Source organism: Rhinolophus hipposideros, assembly GCF_964194185.1.
Source record: "Rhinolophus hipposideros genome assembly, chromosome: 21".
Taxonomy (NCBI): domain Eukaryota; kingdom Metazoa; phylum Chordata; class Mammalia; order Chiroptera; family Rhinolophidae; genus Rhinolophus; species Rhinolophus hipposideros.
The window spans coordinates 5343537-5358577 of NC_138067.1; positions in this window are offsets into that span (position 1 = coordinate 5343537).

The following is a 15041-nucleotide window of genomic DNA, read 5'->3' on the forward strand; positions in this document are numbered from 1 at the left end:
TCCTGTCTCCTGGTCAGGGAGGCTTTGCAGCTCCTCCTGTCACAAAGCGAGTCTGTTTATTTGAACTTGTCCCCACCCTTTGAACTTGGAAGTTGCTTGGCCAACTCTCTGTCCTGGATTTTGTCTCCGTGGGAGAACAAGCCTGAGCTAGCTTGCTGGAGGAGGAGAGGCAACATGGAGCAGAGACGAGGCAGCGGCGTTGTTCTAGCTGAGCCCCGGGAGGGGCCCCGGGGGGATGAGCACAGCCGGCAGTCATACCACAGCTGACCACGGACACATCAGTGAGTCCTGCTGTGCCTGGCAGAGATCAGAAGAACTGCCCATTTGACCTGTGGACATGGGAACAGTAATCAATGATCGCTAGATAAGCCACTGAGTTTTAAGGTGGTTTGTTATAAATCGTGTTGTGGCAATAGATAATTGATACTGGACTCACACTAGACTACGCAACTGCTTGTACGGGGCGAATGGCCACATATTTGCACATTCACACCAAACCATCTCAGACCCGCAGTGGATTGCGTGGGCAGAGAAAGGGGCCAAAGGAGGGCAGGGAGACTGGATCTCACCCCAGTGCTTGCTGGGCAGGGAGGAGGGGCAGTTTCCTCCCTGAGGGGGGTAGGAATTAATTCACCCAGGGGAGACTGTGTGTCACTTGGAGTGGGGGTGGGGGTGTGTGTGTGATAAGACACAGGTCTCCAGATTCCTCCCTTTTCAAGGAGGGGAAGGTCAGGTTTGAAAAAACTGGTGGGAAAGGAGCAGGTTAAGGCACGGTAGGCAGGAGTACAGAACCCAGGGCAATTTCATGGAGGGAGGAGAGGCTGTGACAAGTGACAAGGTCAGAGCTGGGTGGCCACAACCCTGAGCACCTACTCAGGCTGATTTGCACAGGATGAGCTATTCTGAAAGGGCTGGCTGGTGGGTTAGGATGCCCCTGTAACCAACGACACGGTGGACACACGCGCGCGCACACACACACACACGGAAAGAACACGAATGGGACAGAAGGCAGAGAACACCTTTTATTTAAAAACACTTTTTTTGGGGAAACATTGTTGCAGCGGAAGTCAGGCTGCAAGAATAGTGCAAAGAATGCCTGTTTACTGTCACCTGTTTTCACCAATTGCTAGCGTTTTGTCGCATTTGCTTTCTCTCTCTTTCTATATGTGTGTATGATTATTGCTGTTTCCCTTGAAAGAAAGACGGGTATGATGACCCTTCACACACCTACATATTTCAGAGGATATCAGAAAACGAGTACTTTCCGTCACATATCCAGTGTAATAATGAAACTGAGGCCAGTTAACACAATATCATTATCTGACATACTGTCCGTCTTCAAAGTTCACCCATTGTCCCAGTAAAGGCCTTTGAAGCACTTCTCCCCCAGCTAAGAAACAAGGCTGTCCCTTCCTCTCCTTGCATGGGGGACAGTGCCTCAGGCAGCTGCCCCACTTTCCCCTTTGTCTTTCACACAGCGACGTTGTTGAGTTGTTCAGGCCAGTTGCTTTGCAGAATGTCCTTCCATCTGGGTTTGTCTGATTGTTTCCTCCTGATTATATTCAGGTTATGCACTTTTGGCAAGAATACTGGATACCTGAGATTGTGTGAAAACATCCTTTCAGACTGTGGAGTGTGTGTCCTGGCCATGGTAAGGCTGTGTCACCGCCGGCTCAAACATCACCCCTCCAAAACCTCTTCCTGTCCACAGGCCCCCAAGAGGTTTTCTTCTTTGTGTTCATTCAGTAGTGCAATGTGGTTATGAGGCCAGATTCCAACATTTACTCTGTGTCCTAAAGCCCATCACTTAACCTCTCCGAGCCTCACTTTCCTCAGTTTTACAATGGGGGTAATAGTCCCTACCGCCTCTTATGGTTGTTACCTGAATTAAATATGTGTAATGCATTTGGACCTGAAATAGTGTTTGTGATAGTTAGTAATGCAGGGTAGTACATATTTCTGACTCCTTCACTTGCAGAAGCATGGTAGAATTGCACTTTCTGACCCCCTTGACGGTGGGTGCTAGGGAGTAGCCCTGGCTAGTAAATTATATGCAGAAATTATAGGTGTCACTTCCTGGGCCAGAGTGTTTAACTGCAGGGGTAAGACTCCCCTGAACGCTCTCTCTGGCAAAATCACCAGCAACATTTGAGATGGTGGCTGCTTCATTTGCTGGGATCTTATTTTAACAATCATAAGCAGAGTCACCTCCTCTTTCCTCCCCCCTTCACCCATGCTAACCGGCAAGGAATGGTAGCATGAGCAAGCAATAAAGCTTGGCCACTGAGATTGTGGGTTTGTTTGCTACTGCAGCATAACCTGGTTTCTCCTGACTAATACTGTGCTCCGTGAATGGGGGGCCTCGTCACCATCGTTACTATTCTTAATATTATCATTATTATTTTTTGTGCCTGCCTCATGCAAAGCCTTTCTACTGTGTTGTGATCTGTGTAGGTTCTAGCTCCCTCTTCCCATCCCTGACTGTGAGTTTCTCAAGCACAGGCTCTATTTCTTTCTGTCTCTGGGATCCAAAAATCCCAGCTCAGCCAGGCCCAGACTCGGTACTCAGCGTTCAATGAGTGATGGTTTCAGTGTCACTCGAGACATCTGAGTGATAAGTAGCTTTAATTTAATTTTAGCATTTTTAATTGCACAAACAAATTTGTGGCAACAACCATAAAAATAAAAGGCAAAAAAAAAAATAATCATTTACCATCCTTCTGAATGTAAGGGCTCATTCATGCTGGCTCTTGTCTGCCCTCGTGAATGTATAGTTTTTACACTTGCACTGTCAGCCAGCTAGCGTTTTGTATGCTGCTTTTTTCTCCACTTAAAATACTATCGGGAGGACACGTCTCCGCAGAGTTTATGAGACCTTGATTCTAGAGGTTGCACGTGTTTCATGAGGTGGATGGACCCCTGTGGCTTTCACTTTTTCGGACATTGAAACGTTTCCCAATTCTTTGCTGTTTCAGCCAACACTGCCATGAATATCTCGTCCAGCGGGCTGTTCCCTCTTATTTGAACACAGCTTTCTAGCACATTACGCTGCCTCCCCCACCTCACCACCTCAGTAAGAAAAATATAATGGAGCCACTTAAGTCATGGCTTCTGTCCCTATTGAATCAGGGTATTAAAGTAAGTTCTGCCTCTTTGCCTAAAGTGTTCTTTCTCATTCAACGAGCCGTCTCCCCATCTTTTGAGCCCTTCATCAAAACAGTGTTGAGCTCTGCTTTCCCTCGTTTCTATTTGGAGCAATGGGGGACTTGACACCGTTTCACGCCCAGGTCAGTGATGCTGTGCCCTTTAATTGATCCCATTCTTTGCTTTCTTCAAGTGCTTCTCATTCTCTTCATTCCCTCCTCTCGCATCAGCTGTTGGCTAAAGAGTCCCTGGGACTCTTTATTAGAGGAACAAGATTTTATCATTTTGTGAGAATTCTTCAGCACGTTTGGGTGAGTAGTCAGGATGCATGTCCGGGCCGTGCTGGTCTGAGGACCTTCTTTCCGTGTCAGAACGCACAAACCCGCCCCCTTCTTGTGAAATTGTGCAGATTTCAGAGGAGTGTCCTCTAATTGATGTAACCACGTGTGCACTGAGGGACCTTTAGTCCGTTTCCAGCTTCTTTGGATGACAGGTGACAAATGCTGCTGTGAACATCGTGGGGTGTGTCTTGGTGAGCACGTGAGAGCATTTTAGTAAGAGGGAGACCTAGAAGGGGAATCGCTGGGTTCAAGTGCAGTCGATCTCACATTTTTTTTTTTTTTTTTTTTGTTGAGAGCCCACTGGCCCATGTGGGAATCGAACCGGCAGCCTTCGGAGTTAAGAGCATGGAGCTCTAACCGCCTGAGCCACCAGGCCGGCCCGATCTCACATTTTGATACATGCTGCAAAGTTGTACTCCAAACAGACTGCCCGAATTTCCACCTCAACCCAGAGGACCTGTTTGCCCCAAACTTCACCCATCCCGGGCCCCCTCATTCTCCTGTGGGCCATCCTGACAGCTAGCTTTGTTTCTCTGGGTGTGTCACGGTGGGACAGAGCCGCTAACAGGGACCTTGGTGTGCCTGAAGGCTCGCGTGGGCTAATATGTGTGTACACGTCAGAGAAGGTCAGAGTTGGAAAGGCCTCTGAAACCACCCAGTCCAGTCTGCGCACTGATGGGATGGAGGAACTGAGTCCCAGGGAGGACGAGGAATTCCTCCCAATGTACAGAAGGTGAAGGGCCTGGGACTCGAACCCAGGTCTCCTCTCTTTGCGTGGAGTTTTCTTGATTTCTCTTAGGACAAACATCTCGACAGGCTGGCCAGATGAACATTTTTGTAAGGGGTAATAGAGCATGGGCTCTAGAGTCAGATGGCCTGGAATCAAATTGCAGCTGTCGTTTAGAGCTGTGCGATTTGGGGCAAGTTGCTGAACTCCTTGGACCTCAGCGTTCTCATCTGTAATATGGGCTCTGACAGTAGCACCCATCTTAGGGGCTGTTGTGAAAGCTGACTGAGTTCATACTTGTGGATCACGTGTTAGAACAGGGTCTGTACACTAGGGGTTCCAAACATGAATCTTGCTCTGGAGGGAAAACACTATTCATGCAACATGAACCGTCATGCACTGTGCTGGGGTACAGCCATCAGACAGTGAGAAAGGTCAGGAATCACCACGTCCAAGGTCATGCATATTTACCCCTTGTTTTCTTCTAAGGGTTTTATAGTTTTAGCTCTTGCATGGAGGTCTTTGGTACATTTGAATAAAGTTTTGTATATAGTGTGAGGGAAAGGTCCAACTTCATTCTTTTGCGTGTGAATATCCAGTTGTTCCAGCACCGTTTGTTGAAAAAACTATTCTGTTCCCATTGGATGGTCTTGGCACCCTTGTTAAAAACTAGTTGACCATAGATGTATGGATTTGTTTCTAGAGGCTCAATTCTATTCCATTGCCTGATACACATGTCTGTCATTATACCAGGACCACACTGTCTTGATGACTGTAGCTTGTAGTAAGTTTTGAAACCAGGAAGTGGGAGTCCTCCTACTTTGTTCTTCTTTTTCAAGATTGTTTCGGCTGTCCATGGTGGTCCCTCATGATTCTATATGAATTTTAGAATCAGTTTCTCAATGTCTATAAATAAGTCATCTGGGGTTCTGATGGCGATTGCATTGGATCTATAGATAATTTGGGGGAATATTGCTATCGTAACAATGTGAAGTCTTCTAATCAATGAATGTGAAATGCTTTTCCAGATATTTAAATCTTGTTTTTTCTTTCAACAATATTTTGTAGTTTTCAGTTTGCAAGTCTTACACACCTTTTGTTAAATTTAGTCCTACCTATTTTATTCTTTCTAATGCTATTGTTAATATAATTGCTTTTCAATTTTTATTTGTGGATTGTTCGCTGTGGGTATATAATTATAGAATTGATATTTATATGTTGAGCTTGTGTCCTGTAACCTCACTGAACTCCTTTGTTTTTTCTAAAAGCTTTTTAGTGGATTCCTGAGAATTTCCTATATACAAGACAGTGTCATCTATGAATAGAGAATTAAGAATCACTTGCTTAACTGCCCTGGCTAGAACCAGTCCAGTGGTGAATAGAAGTGGCGAGGACAGACATCCTTGTCTTGTTCTCAATTTTAGGGGGAACTCATCCAATCTTTCACCGTTAAGGATGATGTTAGCAGCGAGGTTTTTGTAGATGCCCTTGAATAAGTTGAGGAAGTTCCCTTCTATTTCTAGTTTGTTGCGTGTTTGTTTGTTTTTTTTGAACCCTGAAAAGGTGTCGAATTTTGTCAAATGCTTATTCTGTGTCAGTTGAGATGATCATGTGATTTTTGTTTTTTTCATTCTATTGATATGATGTATTACAATAACTGATTTTCAGATGCTGAACCAACCTTGCATTCCTTGGATAAATCCCAGGTAGCCATAGTGTGTAATTCTTTTTACAAGATGCTGTATTCAGTTTGCTAATATTTTCGTTGAGGATTTTTACATCCATATTCACAGCAGATATTGGTCTGTACTTTTCTTTTCCTGTGATAGTCCCTCTGCCTTTGGCCTTCTAAGAATCTCCTGGAATTCATCTCAGCCATTTGGGTTTCCATGATTGGGCCAAATTATCAACTGCCCACCTCCCCCCAAGAGGGGTACTAGGACAGCTTTGAAAACATCTACACAAATGCCCGGAGACAGGACCCAATAACATTGGCTGAGTGTTGGGACCTTCTACATATGTTATCTCATTTGACCCTTTCAGCTCCTGTTTTGAGTGTTATCATTTACTCCCATTGTACAGAGGGGGAAACTGTCCATCATAGATCAATGGACTTCCCCCAGGACAGATGTTTTTGATGACATCTCATTATACAATAAATGTGCAATGGACTGAATATCTATATATTGAAACCCTAACTCTCAAGGTGCTGATATTAGGAGGCGGGAACAGATTTGTTTTACGTTCTTGTTTTTATTTCAAAGAATAATGTAACAAACAATCCTACTCCCGTGGCTCAGCCGTTACCATGTCTCATATTTGCTCCCAGTTTGTTTTTCCTCAAAGAAGTAAGGCATTACAATTAAAGCTAAAGACCATTTAACTCCCCCTCCCTAAGTCCCCATCGACTGCAATTCTCACTATTTTGGTGACTAATCTTCTAGACAGGTCATTTTTATACTTTTTTATATGTAAATATGTATCTAAACTAGCATATCCTTTTTATTGCATTTATGTTTTCAATAGTCTTTCTTTTATACACACAAGTATTTACATCAATACATGAATTTGGAGTTTTTAGGCTATTATTTATTATACAAAATGGGATCATTTTAGAATTATTTCCATGCTCTTTGCTTTTCTTATTCATCAACGTCTAGAGAAAAGTCTCTAAATTCTGGCATCGCTCTAATTTCTTCTTTCAAGTGGCCGAATAACATGGACTTTATCCATTTTTTTTTGACGGGCATCTAGTGTCCTGTCACAGTGAACAGTTGTGATAAATACATATATATTCTCAGGTACCATTGTTTTTATTTTTATAAGATACGTTTCCAGGAGTAAGAGTCCCAGGCCAAAGAAAATACGTATTTTTACATTATAATGACTGTTGCTGGAATGCTCTCCAAAAAGCCTGACATATTCCCATTTCCTAGATTTGAACAAGAGTACCCACTTCCCCATAGCTGCCTGGCAGTAGATGTTGCCTCACTTAACATATTTGCCTGTCTGATGGTTGAAAAATAGTATCTCATCATTATTTCAATTTGCATAGCCCTGAGTTTGAACATCTATTCATATCTTTATTGACCTTTTCGATTTGTGGCTGTGTGAATTGCTCATTCATGTACTTATCCCAATTTAAAATTACAAGTAATTCCTTCGATTTTAATAGCTCATTAGTGTATTATAAATATTAACCTTCTGTTTTCTATATTACAGCTACTTCCCCAAATCTATTTGTCTAAATTGATTTGTTTGCCTTTTGGTGTCAAAAATAAGTTTTAACTTTTATATCATCAAAAATTTTTCAATGTGGATGATGAACGTCTAAGTATTACCTTGTTTTGTACACCTGAAACTAATAAATAAATAAATTTATGAAAAAAAAAATTTTTCAATGGATATAAAAATCATTTTTCCTTTATAGCTTTGAAGTTTTTAGACTTAAGAAAATCACCTATATTTATTTTTGGAGTGGTTAAAAAGACCAGTGGTGTAGTGTACTGCTGGGTTTGTTATGTAAACTGTCAGTAGTTACCAATCCATTTTGTTACGTTAGGGCCAATTCAAAAATAACAATAATAGAAATTCACTCAGTAAGTATTTATTCAGGTCTTACTATTTAGCAAGTTTCATAGAATGTATCATTTCGCTGACCCTTCAAAATACTGTGTGAGGTGGATGCCATTATTATTTCTGATAAGGGAACTGAAGTACAGAGAGGGTAAGTAAGTTTCCCAAGATTACGAAGCAGGCAAATGACAGAGCTTGCTTCCAAATCCTCGGCCCCTGCTCTGGAGCCCATACTCATAACCACTGGGCATGTAGCCACAAAGGGAGCTTGGGACATACACAGGCCCACAAACAGACTTGGACGGAAAACAGGCCTAGTGGTGGGAATAGGTATCCAGAGGGTGGCGAGTGTGGGCTCGTTGGAAAGGTCTGACTTTACTGGGGATGAGAGCTATATTTAGGATGGAGTGTGTGGGAGGGTGGGGGGTAGGTGCGGGTGCTCCACTAACCCCAGACTGACACCCAGTGACATGGGACAGCTCTTGGCTTTATGGGCCTAGAGGTAGAGGTGGGGGTTGGGGGCACTGCATTTGGAGCTGAGGCCTGGTCTTGTTTCAGTATAGATCAATATCACTGCTGGACAGGGACAGCTGGCCCCACACCCTACCTAGTTGTTATGGTTCATTTTTTTTCCCAACTTTTTTATTTACTTAAGTATTTTTCCAGAACCCATCAGCTCCAAGTCAAGTAGTTGTTTCAATCTAGTTGTGGAAGGCACAGCTCACAGTGGCCCACGTGGGCAACTTTGTTGTTAAGAGCACTGCGCTCTAACCAACTGAGCTAACCAGCCGCCCTGTCATGGTTCATTTTATGTATCAACTTGACTAGGTCACAGGGTGCCCAGATAGTTGGTCGAATGTTATTCTAGGTGTTGCTGCAAGGGTGTTTTCATATGAAATGAACATTTTAATTGGTAGAGTAAAGCAGATTGCCCTCCGTAATGTGGGTGAGCCATATCCAATCAGCTGAAGGCCTGAATAGAACAAAAAGACAGGCCCTCCCCCAAGAAAGGGGGAGTTCTCCAGTAGACTGCCTAAGGACTTCACTTGCACCATCGGCTCTCTGAGGTCTCGAGCCTCCTGGCTCACCCTGCATATTTGGACTTGCAGCCTCCATAACTGTATGAGCCAATTCCTTGAGTCCACAACAAATCTCTTTCTATACATATACCAATCCCATTGGTTCCTTTTCTCTGGAGAGCCCTGACTAACACACTGCTGGACGGAAGATATTTGCTCTGCTTCATAGGTGGTGTACAGGCTCTAATTCTGAGGGGAAGAGCATCTGTAAAGTTTCTTCTCTGCCGGGCAGGGACCACTGATTTCTAGAAGCAAAGCCTTGTCTGGGAGCAGCATGAGATATTTGGACTAACCATTGTGAAAGACTTCCAGGAGGTGAAACGTGCTAGGAAACATTCAGGGGCAAAGCATGAGGACATGGGCAAGGGAGCAGGAGGGCAAATTCAGTGACTTTTCCAGAGCTTTTCTAGGTCTTTGAGAATGATCTAGAAGGCAGCAATTGTTGCCCCTAATAATGTGGCTACCTAGAAAGGGTCATGTTTTCCTCTCACTGCTCAAGATGGAGCACTCCTGCTAAATTCCAGAGATGGTTTGGGGCTCCCAGTGTCATGATCAGACGAAATCACCAGATGTGGGTGGGCCTTCTGGGCCGGACTCTTCTTCAGTATTGGCTGCGGTGGACTGTGAGATAGATAGGGAGCTGCATTGGTTTTAAGTCTTTGAGGTCCAAAGTCAATCCCTCCAGTGGGCCACTCTGCACCGCCAGGAGATTCTCAAGGCGGGGAAAGGAAGGGGACGGGTTTCATGTTCCTCAAGTGAGAACCCCATTCAAGGCCTGTCTCGGTTGTTAATCCTTACATTGTCTCTTGGAGGTGAGTGGGGCTGTCACCATTTAAAAATACACATCTGTTTGTATTATTGCAAACTTAACTCTTATCCTGTATAAGATGGTCAAACAACACAGGTAAGTAAACCCAAAGGTGAATTCCCGCCTCTCATCCCACATTCCCATCCTTGAGTCCCATCCTTGATGATGCAGAATGCATCCTTTTAAGCTTTCCACAATACAGGTACAAACATACACACATAGGATTTTCAAAAACTGTTTTGGTAGAATATATGAGTACCTAACATAAAATTTACCATTTTAACCCTTCTTAAGTGGCATTGTTGTGCAACCATTTCCTGCCACTGTTTCCTGATTCGCCAGCTTTAGACCTTAGGACAGAGGAGGCTTTCGTGCACAGTCAACGCCCACTCCACTCACCACAGCCTCCCATTATTAATTTTCAGCACTTCCAGTGGTTACCTGTCTGACTTTTAGGATTCTACTGCCCCCCTCTGTCTCCTGGTCCCATAGTGCTGGCCGCCCCTCCTGCCATTCCCAAAGCCGTTCTTGCTCCGGGCCCCTGGCTTCCCACAACTGCACAAGCCCTCTCTCCTCATGTCTAAGCACATCGTGTAGGGACCAGCAAATGGGACGGGGGTGTCAGCCTGGCCAGAAATCCTGCGGCCTTGTGAGGACATTCAGCTTCTTGAGGTCCCCAAGGCCCGACTCTCTGATGTCACCTCCCCATCTTTCCCATCAGCACTTTGAAACAGAAATGAAGGTCTCCAGGGGGCTTTCTCTTATTATGAAATTATCTGGCTTCATTATGTCATTAGAAAAAGACAGAAGGAAAACTCACCCAGGACGGTTGGGCATTTGAGAAGTGTCAGCAGCCACAGCCCAAGCATGCTCTCAGAGTTTGCAATTGCCACCTGTCTCCGCGCCCCCCCCCCCTACCTTTAAAATATGAACAATGAAGCCTTTTGGAGGGGGGGCAGTGTCACTTCTGCTGGGTCCTTGTGAGTCACTGCATATTTTTATGTATTCAGTAATATACAGTGTGAGTCATTCTTCAGCTTGGGGGTATTTTGGGACTTGCACTGTTTTACTTACAATTGCAGAAAAAATCAAATATTACAGAGGTGATAAAACATACAGCAGATTCATATGACCTAAGTCAGTGTGTATACAGTGCTGGGCTGGGGCGGGAGCTGGGGCGTGAAGTCATCGCAGAGGGTTCTTTGGGGAGAGTGGGCACAGTTGGATGTTAGGCGTGACCCCTTTTTGCTGAAGTCGGATAAGGGGTGAGAATGACATCCCTGAGGAGCTTCTTATGCCAAAGGCAGAATGTACCAGTCTCTTGATGGAGTTCCTGAGGTGGGGTGTTGGGGGAGGTGGTGGGGAAGGGAAGGCTCCTCCCTCAACGGGAGCTGTGGCTTCCTGATTCTCTGGTCTTTAGACTGGGTGTGTTGGGTGGGTAGGGGAGGATGGAAGTGGGGATGGAGGGAATGGTATTGGGGTTCTGCTTTCTCCAAGGGGCCAGGGCTTGAGCCTGTAGTGAGCCCCCACAAAGGCCCCCCCATCTTGAGGAGCTGGGGGCTCACGTGGCTGCTCAGCTGGGGAAAGGCTGAAGGTGGTACATTTGCTTTGATAAGATTTATAGGGAATGAAGGGATGCCAAGTGGCCCCAGGGACCTGCACAATAATGGAGAAACTGAGTCACAGTGTGCAATGCTCCCGAGAGATTCTCATGGGTCCAGCTCCTAAAATAGAAATGAGCACCACCTTCCCCCGGCTGAATGTCTTCCCTGCTGCCCAGCTTCCTCTTTTGTGCCATTGACTTTGGGTCAGGCCTCAGTTTCCCCATCTGTAACCTCCGGCGAGATGGTTAATAAAGGCCGATCCAGTGTAAATGCTCTGCTTCTCTGACAGTTGTCTGTTTATCGGGGTCTGGCCCACCGAGGTCAGGGTCCTGTCCGCCTGGGAGCCCAAGTCTGCAGGGCGCTGGGGTCGGTCCCAGGGAGCAGGCCTGGCCTAGGTACAGAGGTTCCAGCATGAATTGCATTCCAAGCACATATCTGCCTCTCGAGCTGCGGGGCCTGTCTCTTTCTATTAGTTTAACAAGCCCTAGTATTAATGAGATTGCTCTATAATTGAACCTTTTCACGGGTCCCTCGGTAATGAAATTATGCTAATTTGCATTCAGCACCACCAGGCATCCGTCACGCGGGATCAGCCGGCAGCGGCCGGTGAGGCAGCGCAAATGCACCGCTAATTATCACCGAAATGAACAAACCCAGCAGTATTATCATTTCATCTGCCCCTTCCCTTGCTCACTATCCACTCTCCCGCCCCAGCCATATTTTTGTCTTTCCATCCACGTGACTGGCCAGGCCCTGATGGGTAGGGTGGAGGGGGTCTTTGGGGAGGACACTGTGTCTCCACTGTGTGGCAGCATGGGCCAGGGAACAGCGCGGGCTGGGGCCGGCTGCCTGTGTGTGTGTGTGTGTGTGTGTGTGCACGTGCGCTGGTCCTCAGCATGTGTGCAACGCCTGCTGGGGTCTGCGTGTGCAAACACGTCTCCATCTGTGTGGGAGGCTGGGTGTGAGTCTGTGGGCTTGTGCTGTCTAGATGCCAGCGTGTGCCGTGTCTGCAGGTCTGTCTGCGGGTGTGGGAGTGCCTGTGTCAGTCTCGTGGCCAAGGGTGACAGTGGGTGTCTCTGATGTCCGGCTGAGAATAGATGCATGAGTCCGTGTGTGCATGGCTTTGTTTGTGAGTGTCCATACGTGTTGAAATGGGAACCTCGGCAAATATGCGTGTGGCTCATTGTGTGAGTGTGTGGTGTACAAGTAAGTACATTCGTGATGGGACCGGGTGTGTCAGTGTGTGTCCGTAGGTGTGTGTCTGGGATGTGTGTGTGTATGTCTAGTGCAGGGATGTGGGGTGCCTGTGTCAGTGGGAGTGGGGTTGTCAGGATGCGTGTGACATGTGCATATATGAACATACATGTCTGGGAGCATTCGGCATGCTTGGGTTACCAAGTGGCCTGGGGCTGATGCTCAGTGGCAGGTGCTAGAGGGGCTTACGAAGAGCTGCAGGGAAACCATGATGAGGGCAAGACAGCAGGTTTCCCCCTCCCCATTTGCTGGGCCCCCAGGAATCTTCCAGGGCTCTAGGGTGAACGCAGAATAGTGGAGACCAATTTTCTGGCCAGGCTTGCTGGATGGGGGCTTGGAGGAGGAGTTTTATTAGATTTAGAGAAAAGAATTTGCTGTTCCTCACCAAACTGAGTACATGCAGTGAGACTCACTCTGGCTTTATTGGAAAAATTTGTTGGGTGTTCCTCTGTGCCAGGCCCCCTGGCTGGTGCTTGGGAGTTAGTGGGCTGGAGAGAAGGAGGCCACTGAACCTCCCCCCGCCTGTCTCCCAGGGCAGACTGTGTTCCCGCTGTGCCACCAATCAGTTGTGCACTTTGGGTGAGACTCCCTTCTCAGAGTCTCAGTTTTCCCAGCTACAAAATGGGAGTGGGAGAGACATCAGCTAACAGGATTTCTGAGGTCCTTTCTTGCAATTCCATGGTTCTGAGAATTGTGGTTTTGGTAAAGTGGCTCTTACCATGCGATGGATAAAGTCTGGCTAAAGTGAGATCATTAATGTGCTAGAAAATCCTTAAAAATCAGCTTGATGAAAAAATGTGTGTGTGTGTGTGTATGAAATTTGCTTATAAGAAGGAATGCTGCACATAATTTACAAATAATAATAAAGTATATGGTGCTTTGTATTGTAAATTCCATATAATCAATTAATTCTCCCAGAATGTTGTTTTAGATCTTTGCCAAACTCTCCTATTCATAAACAACCTATAGTTGCAACTGACGAATGGGTGCGGTTCCCCAAAATAAAACAACCAAAATGTATGTCAAAACTTTACTCATTTGTCAATGACATGAGTGACTTCTTGCTAAGTTAAGTAACAGTTTCTAAATAGTGGAAGAATAGTTCCTCAGTATATTGCTACCAACAGTACAGCAGCTACAAATGTGCTACTTTTAAATTTAACATGCATCACTAACATTTTTTCTTCATCAGTTCCTTAAGTCTAGATAATTAGCAAAACAATAAATCAACCCCTGCTTTGTAGTGTGTGCCGATTTCCAGGGTGTAGATACCCCCACCATGGCCAATGTCAGCTACCAACATGATGCCACTCAACCTGGAGTTGTGAAGAGGTGCACAGTAGCGTCCAAGCATGTGGCAGTGTCCCCATAATGATACAATAGAGGTAAATAACCTCAGATTTAGTGCACAGATAATAGTAAAATAAGTGATGATGTTTTGAGTGTTACCTTTGTTTTTAATATAATTCATTTAATTGTAAAGTATATAATTTCTTGCCTAATTGCTCTGGCTAGAAGTATTATAGTGCTAGATACACGTGGTGAAAGCAGACTCCTTGTGTGATCCCTTAGCGGGAAAGCTTTCAGTCTTTCACCATTGATTATGATGTTAGCTGTGAATTTTTCATAAATGCCCTTTATCGTGTTGAGGAATTTCTCTTGTCTTCCTATTTGGATTATGTGAAATACCTTTTCGGCATCAAATGAGATGACTGTGTGTTCCTTTTCTTTCATTCTATTAATGTGGCATATTATATCTATCTAGTTTTGAATGGTGAACCACACGTGTATTATTACAGGGATAAGTCCCACGTGACCATGGTGTATAGTCGTTTAAATATACTGCTGGATTTGTTTTGCTCGTATTTTGTTGAGGAATTTTGCATGTATATTCATAATATACAATATTCATAATATACTGGGGGTGCCAAGAAAATGTATACACGGGGACACTTTGGTCAATGTTGCTCAAGCAGTAGTTCGCCGTAATCAGAAGTGTCTGGACGCTGATGGGAACCACTTTGAGCACCTCTTGTAATTGCAGAAGTCAAACATGACTTGTAGTCATCTTTTGTTATCAGTATATATTATTACAATTTTATACGGTTTTCCTTTCTTAAAATGTGTATACATTTTTTTGGCACCCTTTATGTACTAGTCTATAGTTTTTTTCTTGTGTTGTTTTTGTCTGACTTTGGTATCAGGGTAATGCTGACCACATAAATGAGTTAAGAAGTGTTGCTTCTTCAAATTTTTGGAAGCGTTTGAGAAGGGTTGGTGTTAATTCTTTAAATGTTTGCTAGAATTCACCCATGAATCCATCTGGTTCTGGGCTTTTCTTTCTCAGGAGGTTTTGATTACTGATTCAATCTGTTTATTTGTTACAGTTCTATTGAGATTTCTATTACTTCTTGAGTCAGTTTAGGTAACTCTTATGTTTCTAGTCCATTTCATGTAGGTTATTTAATTTGTTGGTAGGCAATTGTCTATAGTAGCTTCTTCTAATTT